Raw genomic sequence first — 13,855 nt, 5'->3', positions numbered from 1 at the left:
TTTATTTACAAGTCACATAAAGGCATGCTTAAGTGACTACTGCCTGGTGCAGTCCAGAATTGACAGAGCTCATACTTATTCAAGCTTAATTCTTGAGACAGACAGTGAGCTGCTGATGAATCCTGGAACTTCTATGGCTCTATTAGAAATTCACATATACTATAATTTTCCAGTTTGAGATTTTCTAATGCCAAGCCACAGATAACTAGTAGTTGGGAGACCTGGAGAAGAGTCCCATATCTTAACTCACTAGCTGTATGATGCTGGGCAAGTAATTTAACCTTTCTAGAATTGTAGGTTTCAATGACCTAATTTGGATTTTAAATCCCAACCCTGCTCATTTCCCAAGATTGTTGTGAGGATCAAATAAAACCATGTACAAAGTGTGACTTGAAAACTGGTAAGTGGAAGATGTGCCTTTTTCGAGTCAGTTGTTTTTATTGAGTTTATGCACAATTCCTCAAAATACAAATTGCAGCCAATGATGAGGTTGGCCTTCTTTTCCTGATCTGGCCTCATACACAATGGCTGAGGTATAGTTGAACTTTGGAGTCAGCTAAATCTATGTCATACCTGAATGGTCTAGTGGTTTTCCCTATTTTCTTCAATTTAAGTCTGAATTTGGCAATAAGGACTTCATGATCTGAGCCACAGCCACAGTCCCCTCCTGGTCTTATTTTTGCTGACTATATAGAGCTTCTCTATCTTTGGCTATAAAGAATATAATAACTTGATTTTGGTATTGACCATCTGGCTATGTCCATGTGTAGAGTCGTCTCTTGTGTTGTTGGAAGAGGGTGTTTGCTATGACAAATGTGTTCTCTTTGAAAAACTCTGTTATCCTTTGACCTGCTTCGTTTTGTACTCCAAGACCAACTTTGCCTGTTACTCCAGGTATCTCTTGACTTCCCACTTTTACATTCCAGTCCCCTATAATGAAAAGGACATCTTTTTGGGTGTTAGTTCTGGAAGGTCTTGTAGGTCTTCATAGAACCGTTCAACTTCAGCTTCTTCATCATTACTGGTCAGGGCATAGACTTGGATTACTGTGATATTGAATGATTTGCCTTGGAAATGAACAGAAATCATTCTGTCATTTTTGAGATTGCATCAAAGTACTGCATTTTGGACTCTTTTGTTGACTACGATGGGTACTCCATTTCTTCTAAGGGATTCTTGCCCACAGTAGTAGATATAATGGTCATCTGAGTTAAGTTCACCCATTCAAGTCCTTTTTAGTTCACTGATTCCTAAAATGTCAATGTTCGCTCTTACCATCTCCTGTTTGATTACTTCCAATTTGCCTTGATTAATGGACCTAGCATTTCAGGTTCCTATGCAATATCGCTTTTTACAGCATCAGATTTCATTTCCATCACATCCACAACTGGGTGTGGTTTTTGCTTTGGCTCCATCTCTTCATTCTTTCTGGAATTATTTCTCTATTCTTCTCCAGTAGCATACTGGGCAACTACTGACCTGGGGAGTTCATCCTTCAGTGTCATATCTTTTTGCCTTTTCATGCTATTCATGGGGTTCTCAAAGCAAGAATACTGAAGTGGTTTGCCATTCCCTTCTCCAGTGGACCATGTTTTGTCAGAACTCTCTGCTATGACCTGTACGTCTTGGTAGGCCCTACACAGCATGCCTCACGGTTTCATTGAATTAGACAAAGCTGTGATCCATGTGATCAGTTTGGTTGGCTTTCTGTGATTGTGGTTTTCATTCTCTCTGTCCTCTGATGGATAAGATTATGAGGCTTATGGAAGCTTCCTGATGGAAGAGACTGACTGAGGGGAAACTGGGTCTTGTTCTAATGGGTGGGGCCATGATCAGTAAATTTTTAATCCAATTTTCTGTTGATGGGTGGGGCTCTGTTCCCTCCCTGTTGCTTGGCCTGAAGTCCAACTATGGTGGAGGTAATGAAAATGGTGACCTCCTTCAAGAGGTCCCATGCATGCACTGTTGCATTCAGTGCCTCTGAGCCTGCAGCAGGTCACTAACAATCCATGCCTCCGCTGGAGACTCCTGGACACTCATGGGCAAGTCTGGGTCAGTTTCTTGTGGGGTCACTGCCCCTATCTCCTGGGTCCTAGTGTACACAAGATTCTGTTTGTGCCCTCCAAGGGTCTGTTTCCTCAGTCCTGTGTAAGTTTTGGTGGTTCTGTGGTGGGGTTAATGGAGACCTCCTCCAAGAGCACTTGTGCCATGCCCAGGTCCGCTGGACCCAGAGCCCCTGCCCCTGCGGCAGGCCACTGTTGACCCTTACCTCCACAGGAGACACTCAGACACAGCTCTGGCTCAGTCTCTGTGGGTTGGCTGTGCCTTTTGTGCCTTTCCCATGCCTGAGCAGCTCAGGTGACCAAGTTCTTGGGGGAACTGTCTCAGACGGGCTTTGTCTTAATCACTGGCTGCTCAGTTTCCTGGGTGCACTGGGAGAGCACTGTCTCAGGTGTGCTGTATGTCTCCTCTGGAGAGCTCATCTCAGGCTGTGGACCTCCTGGTGGATGTCAACCATCCATGCTCTCAGGAAGATGTGGTTAGCATCTGGGAGCCTGCTCACAGTTTGGTGGAGGATGCCCTCTCTGGGGCAAGATTGCAGCAGCCCCTTGCCTTCTGGGCGGGGAGGGGCCAGTACACAGCCAGCTAGCTCTCCTTTGGTATTTGCTCAATCCTTTTTTTCTGTGAGTGGGCCAGGCTGTGCATTAGGTTGTTAGGTTAGAGCCTTTCGCGGGAAAGTTCTCTTTTCAGCAGTTGCGGTTAGGTGTGTATTCTTTTTTTCCCTCCCAATTATGTTGTCTTCTGAGATTCCAAGATTCCCCACAGACCCGCCTGTGAGAGGGTTTCCTACTGTGTGGAAACTTCTCCTCCTTCGGGACTCCCTCCCCAGGACAGGTCTCCATCCCTAACTCTTTTGTCTCTCCTTTTGTCTTGTATATTTTGTCCCCTTTGGAAGAGACCAGCTGCCTTTCTGGACACCTGGTGTCCTCCACCAGTGTTCAGAAGTTGTTTTGTGGAAGTTGCTCAACATTCAAAAGATCTTTTGAGGAATTTGTGGGGGAGAAACTGGTCTCCCCAACCTGTTCCTACACCATCTTGACCAATTATGGCAGAAAATGAAGATGAACTAAAGAGCCTCTTGATAAAAAAGTCAAAGGGGACAGTGAAAAAGTTGGCTTAAAACTCAAAATTCAGAAAACGAAGATCATGGCATCCAGTTCCATCACTTCATGGCAAATAGACAGGGAAACAATGGAAACTGTGAGAGACTTTATTTTCTTGGGCTCCAAAATCGCTGCAGATGGTGACTGCAGCCATGAAATTAAAAGACGCTTGCTCCTTGGAAGAAAAGCTATGACCAACCTAGACAGCATATTAAAAAGCAGAGAAATTACTTTAGCAACAAATGTCCATGTAGTCAAAGCTATGGTTTTTCCAGTAGTCATGTATGGATGTGAGAGTTGGACTGTAAAAAAAGATGAGTACCAAAGAATTGATGCTTTTGAACTGTGGTGTTAGATTCTTGAGAGTCCCTTGGACTGCAGGGAGATCCAACCAGTCAATCCTGAAGGAAATCAGTCTTGAGTATTCATTGGAAGGACTGATACTGAAGCTGAAACTCCAATAGTTTGGTCACCTGATGTGAAGAACCGATGCATCTGAAAAGACCCTGTTGCTGGGAAAGATTGAAGATAGGAGAAGAAGGGGATGACAGAGGATGAGATGGTTAGATGACATCACCGACACAATGGACATGAGTTTGAGTAGGCTCCAGGATTTGGTGATGGACAGGGAAGCCTGGAGTGCTGCAGACCATGGGGTCACAAAGAGTAGGACAAATAAGCTACTGAACTGAACTGAAATCTATGTCACTTGAGTCTTCCATTTACTGACTCTGTGTCCAGGGTCAAGATAGTCAACAGCCAAGACTCACCTAATAATGGGCATAGAAGTAATACCTCAAGGGCTGTGGTGAGAATCAAGAGTGCTGTGTATGGAACATGAGTACCATGCAATTAATGTTACCTATTATTATTAGCAGAGAATAACTGCAACATGCAGGGATATCCCTATCTTGCCTTGTTCTGAACAAAGCAAAAGATTTTGGTGCCTAATATAGTCTGAAGCATTGGCCAAAATTATTCAGATTTCTCTCTTAGGAGAGATGTCTAAGGACCTGTAAGAAGACCGATGAAACACTGCAGCCCATGGGATCTCATTCACTAGAGAGCAAGCTCCCAGAGTATGGGATTAGACTTTTTGCACTCCACCAATATTAGCAGTCACAGTCACTAGCACAGGGCCTGGCATACAAATAGATGCATGGTAAATGTTTTGCAAGGATGAGAAAAGAAATCTTTTGACTGTGAAAGGACAAATTGGAATGAAAAATATGAAGCTTAATTCCTCCTATTGAAAATAAGGAAAGATATTTCCTTTTCTTTCCTTTTTGTCAGAATACTGACCTTTGGAATTTAAAAACGCCATTACATTCACTGTCTTTTTCAACGTATCTTTTATAATACATTTAGATACATAAGCCTTTTGTTAACATTAGTTAGTTAAGTCGCTCAGTCATGTCTGATTCTTTGTGACCCCGTGGACTGTAGCCCACCAGGCTCCTCCAACAATGGGATTCTCCAGGCAAGAATACTGGAGTGGGTTGCCATTTCCTTCTGCAGGGAATCTTCCTGACCCAGGGATCAAACCCAGGTCTCCTGCATTGCAGGCAGATGCTTTAACCTCTGGGCCACCAGGGAAGCCCCTTGTTAACATTAGGACCTAGGAATATCTCTCTAAAGGACCTGGCATCCATCTCCTGGAAATGTTAATATTTAGGGAGGGAGTCCCCTTACCTCCTAGTTTCTGTGGGGAGGTAGGAGCCTCATTTTGGTGGGGCCTTGCTCCATATCCTTTCCTATCAAAAGATTCAAATATTTTGTTTCCTCTCCGTACTCCTTTAGGATAAAGTCAAGCTGCTTCCCTCATAGCTCAGTTGGTAAATCATCTGCCTGCAATGCAGGAGACCTGGGTTTGATTCCTGGGTCGGGAAGATCCCCTGAAGAAGGAAATGGCAACCCACTCCAGTATTCTTGCCTGGAGAATCCCATGGACAGAGGAGCCTGACAGGCTAAAGTCCATGGGATCACAAGAGTTGGACATGACTTGGCAACTAAACCACCACCACCACCAATGCAGACAGTTATTCCAATCATGAGGTAAAGCCAGAATGGGGAGTGATCAATAATGCTGTCGAGTCCTCTGTTCAGTTGTTCAGTCATGTCTGACTCTTTATGACCTCGTGGACTGTAGCATGCCAGGCTTCCCTGCCCTTCACTATCTCCTAGAGTTTGCTCAAATTCATGTCCATTGAGTTGATGATGCCATCCAACCATCTCATCCACTGTTGTCCCCTTCTTCTCCTGCCTTCAATCTTTCCCAGCATCAAGTCCTCTTGAGTGAGTGAGTGAGTGAAGTGATTTATTCGTGTCCTACTCTTTGTGACCCCATGGACTGTAGCCTACCAGGCTCCTCTGTCCATGGGATTTTCCAAGCAAGAATACTGGAGTGGGTTGCCATATCCTTCTCCAGGAGATCTTCCTGACCCAGGGGTTGAACCTGGGTCTCCCACATTGTAGGCAGACGCTTTACTGTATGAGCCACCAGGGAAATCCTCTTACTTGAGGAATAATTATTGTTGACCTTGAAAATACATATGTGATGGGATGTATCTGCTTGGCTGTATCAAAGGGTGAGATTTCTTTCTGTTTGCTATCTCAGCAAATTGTCTGTGATGCATATCATACTCTGGTCTAATGTTAATTTAATAACAAGGGTATGTTCTTTCTCTACTTATTACCTTTGTGAAGAGGAATTATGAGTTGGGAAAAGCTTTTTAAATTATATTTACCCAATACTTGCTAAGCAGAGCATCACGTTTTCCAATCTAAATGGATACAAAGAATGGCCTGCAGGATTTCATATCAACCTCATTCTGCTAGGCTGTGTATCACACAATAAACTGTGTTTTTTTAGCATCTTTCATTCAGAAGCTGCCATGGGTTTTATTATTAAAGTGGGAATAGACAGCCCTGGAGTTCCTGGCCCTTCCATCTGAAATAGATACAAATTCAATTTCGTACTTAGTTTAATAAATCTGTTGAACAGATTGAATGGGAAGCACTGAGAAGGTGTGAACCATGCTTACTCCTTCTAAGGAGGTGAGATTTTTCAAGACTAATGATGGCAGTTTAAGTGCTAACTTAAGTGCTATTTCCTTATTTAACTATAAACATTATATAGTTAAACATGCCTACTTCTTTTGAAATTTAACTTGGTTATTCCATAATTAAGATTTAAGAGTTTTAACTGACTGACTCACTAATAAAGATTATTCCCGTTCTGCCATACAAAGAAAATCCCAGTTCCCTAATCATAAATTCTCATTGGCCTCTGGCTAGGGTTGCCCTCATTATTTGCAAGTTTTCTAGAAATTAAAAAAAAATGCTTGGCAGTTAGTATGGGGATTCCCAGAGCTTTTCTAAATTGTGGGGGAAATCAGTAATGCTCTGCTAGATAGAGTAAGACTTAAGACTGCTTACACAAAGAAATTAAGCAAGTGAAGACACTGAGGTGAAAGGGAAATATATAATTTTTAAAACAAAGTGAGTCTTTTTTTTAGCCAAGACTAAAACAAGGTGAGACAGGACTACTAAATGTAACATGGTCACATGTTGGAATCCTGGATGAGAAAAAGGCCATTATATAAAAAACTAAGGAAGGCTGAGTAAAGTATGCACTTTTACGATGCATTAGTAATTATGCATTAGAATTAGTCCATTAATTGTAGTGTAATTAACTATGCCATTCTAGCATTAGATGTTAATAATAAGAATGACAGTGTGAGGTACCAGGAACACCTTATCAGAGAGGGAGTAAAATTTAGACAAAGACCCTAGGTAAAAATCCTAAAACACCTTTTTATTTTAATCGAAGTATAGTTTATTTACAATACTACAATACTTTCAGGTATAAAAGACAGTGATTCAGTATCTTTAAAGATTATTATAAGATTATTGACTATATTCCCTGTGCTGCAATTACATCCCTGTGATTTATTTATTTTAAAAATTTATTTATTTTTTATTGAAGGATAATTGCTTTACAGAATTTTGCTGTTTTCTGTCAAACCTCAACATGCATCAGCCATAGGTATACATATATCCCTTCCCTTTTGAACCTCCCTCCCATCTCCCTCCCCATCCCACCCCTCTAGGTTGATACAGAGCCCCTATCTTATAACTGGCAGTTTTTTTTTATCTCTTAATCTCTTTTGCTTATTTTGCCCAACCCCCACATTCCCATTTGGCACCACTAATTTTTTCTCTGTATCTGATAATCTGCTTTGTTATACTTGCTGTTTTGTTTTTTAGATTCCACATATAAGTGAAAATATACAGCATTCGTCTTTGTCTGACTTATTTCACTTAGCATAGGTCCATCCATGTTGATTTATTTCATCCATATCTGACTTATAATCATTCTGCTAGGTCCATCAGTGTTGTTGTAAAGAATATTATTTCATTCCTTTTTATGGCTAACATTCCATTGTATATATATCACATCTTTATCTCTTTATCTGGCGATGAGCACTTAGATTGATTCTACATATTAGCTACTGTAAATAATGCTGCAATGAACACTGGAGTGCATACATCTTTTTGAATTAGTGTTTTAATGTCTATGGGGGTATACTAAGGAGTGGAATTGCTAGATCAGATGGTAATTGTATTTTTGTTTTTTGAGGAAACTTCATACTGTTTTCCATATTAATTGTACTAATTCATATTCCCATCAACAGTGTACAAGGGTTCTCTCTTCTCCATGTCCTTGTCAAAACTTATTATTTCATGTCTTTTTGATAATAGCCATTATCAAATGTGAGATGGTACCTCACTGCAGTTTTGATTTTCATCTCCCTGATGATTAGTGATGTCAAGCATCTTTTCATGTGCCTGTTGGACATCTGTGTATCTTCTGTGGAAAAATATCTTTTTAGGTCTTCTGCCAATTTTAAAAATTGGATTATTTGTTTTCTCTGATATTAAGTTGCATGAGTTCTTTATATATTTTGGGTATTTATGCCTCATCAGGCATATTATTTGAAAGTATTTTTTCCCATTCAGTAACTTGCCTTTTCTTTTTGCTGATGGCTTCCTTCACTGTGCAAATGATTTTTAGCTGGATTTGGTTCCATTTGTTTATTTTTGTTTTTGTTTCCCTTGCCTGAGAAGATGAATTAAAAAAAAATATATATATATATATAAATTGCTGAGGCCAATGTCACAAAGAATATTACCTATATTTTCTTCTAGAAGTTTCATGGTTTCAAGTCTTACATTTAAGTCTTTAATCTATTCTGAGTTTATTTTTAAAGTATGAGAAAATGGTCTAATCTCATTCTTTTATATGTAGCTATTCATTTTCCCAATACCACTTATTGAAGTGAATATCTTTTCTGAATTGTATATCCTTACCTCCTTCATTACATATTAATTGGCCATATGTGCATGAGCTAATTTTTTGGTTTTACTCTGTTCTATTGATATATGTGTCTATTTTTGTTCCAGTTCCATACTGTTTTAATTGCTATATCTTTGTACTATAGTTTGACATCATGGAGTATTACACTTTCTGTTTTGTTCTTCTTTTTCATGATTTATTTTTCTATTTAGGATCTTCTGTGGTTCCATACAAATGTTAGAACCAGTTCTTCTAGTTTGGTGAAAAATATCACAGGTAGTTTGAGAGTGATTGCATTGAATCTTTGGCTTTCCTATCAGGGTAATGCTGAACTTGTAGAACAAATTTGAGGGTTGTCTCGCCTCTTCAATTTTTCAGAATAGTTTGAAAGAAATAGATATTTACTCTTCTTTAAATGTACAGTACAATTCCCCTGTGAAGCTATTTTGTCTTGGATTTTGGTTTGTTGAAACTTTTTTTTGGTACTACCAATTCAATTTTATTACTAATAATTGGTCTATTCAGATTTTCTGTTTCTTCCTAATTCAGGCTTGGACAACCTAGGAATTTCTCCTAGCTTGTCCAAGCGGTTAGCAATAATTATTCATAGTATTTTCTTATGACTCCTTGTACTTCTGTAATATCAGTTTTAAAAATTAATTAATTTTAATTGAAGAATAATTACTTTAAAATATTGTGATGGTTTTTGCCATACATCAACATGAATTGGCTACAGATATATATGTGTCCATCCCCATCCTGAACCCCCCTCCTGCCTCCCTCCCCATGTGATAATCAGTCTTACCTTCTCTTTCATTTATAATTTTATTTATTTGGGCCCCTATTTTTTCTTGATGAGTCTGGCTGCAGGTTTACTAATATTTATCTTTTGACAAATCAAAAGATAAATTTTAATTTTATTGATCATCTCTTTTATTTTTTAGTCTATATTTTACTTATTTCTTCTCTAAATTTTATTATTCCTTTCCTTCTACAAACTTTGGGCTTGGTTGTTCTACTTTTTTCTTATTCCTTTAGCTGTAAACATAGGCTGTTTATCTGAAATTTTAAACCTGTTTCTTGAGGCAGGCCTGATTCCTTATGAACATCTCTCCTAGAATCACTTTTGCTGCGCCCTATAGATAAGAGTTTTGTTTCTATTTTCATTTCTCTCAAGGAATTTTTAAATTTCCTCCTTGATTTCTTCAATGATTCATTTTTTTTGTTTTGATTTGTTTAGTAGCCTATTGTTTGGTCTCCACATTTCTGCCTTTTTTCTTTTTCCTTCTGTAATAGGTTTCTATTCTATGCTGCTGTAGTTCTGTGTGCCCATGTGTGGAAGTGAGCTCAGCATCTTCCTAGAATGTATTCTTTATACATTCACTGAAAAATATCTTCTTTGTCTTTATGTCCCTAGGCTCAGAATAGTGTATACTGAATGAAAATCTGCTTAATATCCTCCCTTTTTCCTCTCCTCCTAGTCTCTACTTTCTGTTCCTTTCCACATATATATTCCATGCTGTTGATAAAAATCTATGCATCTTGGTTGACACTGTTCAGGTTTTGAAAATAATAAAGCATAAGAACATAGTTATACCAACAACTTTGGCTCTTATTTTCTTATAGTTCAAAGAAAATGAAAGCTAAATTGGTGTGAACATGAGTGTACAAAGATTTAGGCTTCCATGGTGCAATATGAAAGACTGTGTGAAAAAGAAAGTGTTAGTCATTCAGTTGTGTCCAGTTATTTGTGACCCCATGGACTGTAGGCTCCTCTATCCATGAGATTCTCCAGGCAAGAATACTGGAGTGTATCACCACATTGTATTTAAAATAAAATGTTATCTATATGATAAGTCCCTTTAATAAAACTATTAATATCAGGAAGTAGTTCACCCTGTGCCTTGTATCAGGGCCTTAAGTCTAAGCCAAGTACAAAGTAGATAGCCTACCAATGTGTATCTCAGGATAGAACAAACACAGAATTTTGGAGGTAGAAAGGATCTTAGAGATTCTTATTTCAGTGTCTTCATTTTATGTGTGAGTAAACTAAAGTCCAAGGAGATTACCTTGTTTATCAAAAATCCCCCAAATTTTATGTTTATATGTCACTTTGTCCCATAAAGAGTATGAGGAAAGACTAAAGTAGAATGAAAACAGAATATATAGACAATAGTCTTTTTGTTAGCAGAATTTACTGCAATGATTCAATTATTGAAATTAGCTTCTCAAGGGGGAACTTCACAGAAGTACTAAGTTTTATAAATATGATAGACAGCAGGCTGGTTTGCTCAAATACGGAGCATTGCCTATTATAACTTCAGAGTGTGAAGAGGGTTCCCTCTAAAAATTACTCTACCAACTGAACTTTGAGATTTCTTTAGTGGGCCACATCAATTGAATCCCATAATTAGGGGCTTAAAAGACAAATATGTATACCTATGACTAATTCATAATTCATGTTGATGTATAGCTGAAACCAATATAATATTGTAAAACAATTATTCTTCAATTAAAAATAAGTAAATTTAAAATATATATATATCTTTGGAATGATTCTTTTTGTCTTTCCTTCTTTGAAAATTTCATCAAGTGGTAGAGAGAAGCCGAATAACAAAGATGGCCAGTGGGGAATCCAGAGATCACTAGAGGAATAAGCATTTAAATAAGCTTGGAAGAGAAGGACAAATCTGCTTTTTACAGGGGCCAAATTGTTAGGAGATCTGGTTTCAGGCTACCCAGGAGCACAGTGAGAGACAGAACTAATGACTGGCTGACTAGTTTAAGCAAGCACTTTGGTGGCAGGCATGTGTGGTATTGTAACTGGTGTAAGTTTTGTACCTTTAGGAAAATCAATTAAATTTTCTGAGCCTTAGTTTCATAATTTATAAAATGTGAATAATTTCACAGAACAGGATAAGGTATTCAAATTAACAAACTATGAATGCATAAAATTTGCAAACCCATAGCAAATGCTAAATACATAAAATATGAATCTTTTTTTCCTTTCCCCTTTTCCATTCCTGCTTCCTGTTTCAAGTCTGGATACAAAAACCTCAAGGACACATAATATTTCTAAATAGTCACTGGATGTAGGGTGAATAAGAGATCCAAGAGTGCATGATTGGGAAGGAAGGGAGAAAGTGAGAAAGTTCTCTATGCTTGATAACATGGTAAAGGGGCGAGAGGGGAGAGAACCAGCTGAGGACTGGCCAGAGAACAATTTGACTTAGGCTAGAAGGACATTGTGTCCTGGGTCTGTTTGGAGGTCCGTCCATCTCCTCTGGATAACTTTGGAAATTATAGAGCATCTTTTCTTTCTGACAGCATGCTTTTCAGTGATTACTTTACAGATGAGGAAGCTAAAATTCAAAGAGAGGAAGAAAGAGAGCATTTATTAAACATCTATTCTTTTCTAGGCTCATAGCTATTTCTTATGTAATGCCATTTAATCTTTACAAATCCACACAAGAGATACAAAACTCACGTGTGTATTATCACAGATGTGGAATTGGAGGCTTAGAAAGGATAAGGCCATACTAATTTGTCAGGAAAGCCAGGACCTGAAACCAGGTGCTCAGACTCAAATACTTTGTGGCATTTTCACTTGGCCTAGAATGCTTGACAGAGTCTTCTGATGCTAGGCTTAAGAAAGCAACACCATATGCCAAGGTCACTTCCTCCTACTGAGGTGTACTGATGCTCTTTAATAAACACCATTAAGTTAGAAAATCCTGGAGATTTTAAAGGTATAAAATTTTAAAACAAATCCTGAACATTAATACTGGAGTATTGAATCTTAGCCAACTACTTTACATATTCAAGCATGCTCCTGCATAAAGAAATTGGTGCCACCACAGCCTGATGTTCATAAATAACAGTTCCTGAAAATTTTTTTTTTCAAAACTGGTTTTGAAGTGATTTAAATGTTGTACTTTGAATTCACTGCAGCAAGAACATATTTTAGAATTCCTAAAAGCTGAACAGCGTGGAAGTTTATCTATAATATGAGCATAATCAGTCATAATATCTGTTTAAAATAAAACACTGAAAAGAGTTAAAATATTCTCAAGCCAAACTCAAAGAAATTTCAACATAAAATAGATGGTAAAAGTACAGTTAATGTTGCTTGCTGAGACACATTCTTTAGGAGTTCAGAACCTCTGAAAAGCTTTTGGTTATTATTTTTCCAGTGCTACAGGAAACCAGCCTTTTGAGATAGAGTTCGTCCTACCCTCTCACACAATAACTGTGCACTGCCCTGGTTTTGATTTGTAAATATTCTACCTGAGTGTACTTCTTGTCTTACCTAGTTTGAAAACTTTTAGATGGCAAGGTGTGGTGTATCTCAATGACATTTGATTTACTGCTATGCAGATGGTGGGTGTTTAAAAACAACAATGCATAATACTGTTGTCAGAGAGATTTTAGACAAAATGATCAGAAGTGGAAATATTTATGAAAATACTCAGAAAGAAAACTCTATGAAGAATTCATTTTACTAGTTTCTCCCTTCAGTTTTTAGAAATAGGGAAGCAGAACTGAACTCTGAGGAACCATAAAGTCAATAACTAGAAGTTGTTTGGAAAAGTCTGATCACACAGTTTGTACAGGAAGGCACCTCTGAGACTGCCAAATTCAAGCCATTATACAAAGGCATTACATGAACCCTAGAAACATGAAGAGATGAGTTCAAGGCCACAGGGTTCATTGGTAACCCAATGGAAAGGAACAAGCAGGACTTCTGAATCCAAGTTAATCTCCTACTATAAGAGTTAATCTAAACTCTACTGTCTTTCTAGGAATAACAAAAGCTTATCATCTCACACGCTAGTAAAGTAATGCTCAAAATTCTCCAAGCCAGGCTTCATCAATACATGAACCGTGAACTCCCAGATGTTCAAGCTGGTTTTAGAAAAGGCAGAGGAACTAGAGATCAAATTGCCAACATCTACTGGATCATTGAAAAAGCAAAAGAGTTCCAGAAAAACATCTACTTCTGCTTTATTGACTGTGCCAAAGCCTTTGACGGTGTTGATCACAATAAACTGTGGAAATTCTGAAAGAGATGGGAATACCAGACTACCTGACCTGCCTCTTGAGAAACCTATATGCAGGTCAGGAAGCAACAGACAGAACTGGACATGGAACAACAGACTGGTTCCAAATAGGAAAAGGAGTACATCAAGGCTGTATATTGTCACCCTGCTTATTTGACTTATATGCAGAGTACATCATGAGAAACACTGGGCTGGAAGAAGCGCAAGCTGGAATCAAGATTGCCAGGAGAAATATCAACAACCTCAGATATGCAGATGACACCATCCTTTTG

This window comes from Budorcas taxicolor, chromosome 8 (genome assembly GCF_023091745.1).
Source record: "Budorcas taxicolor isolate Tak-1 chromosome 8, Takin1.1, whole genome shotgun sequence".
In the NCBI taxonomy this organism is placed as follows: Eukaryota; Metazoa; Chordata; class Mammalia; order Artiodactyla; family Bovidae; genus Budorcas; species Budorcas taxicolor.
This window is presented reverse-complemented; position numbering follows the sequence as displayed.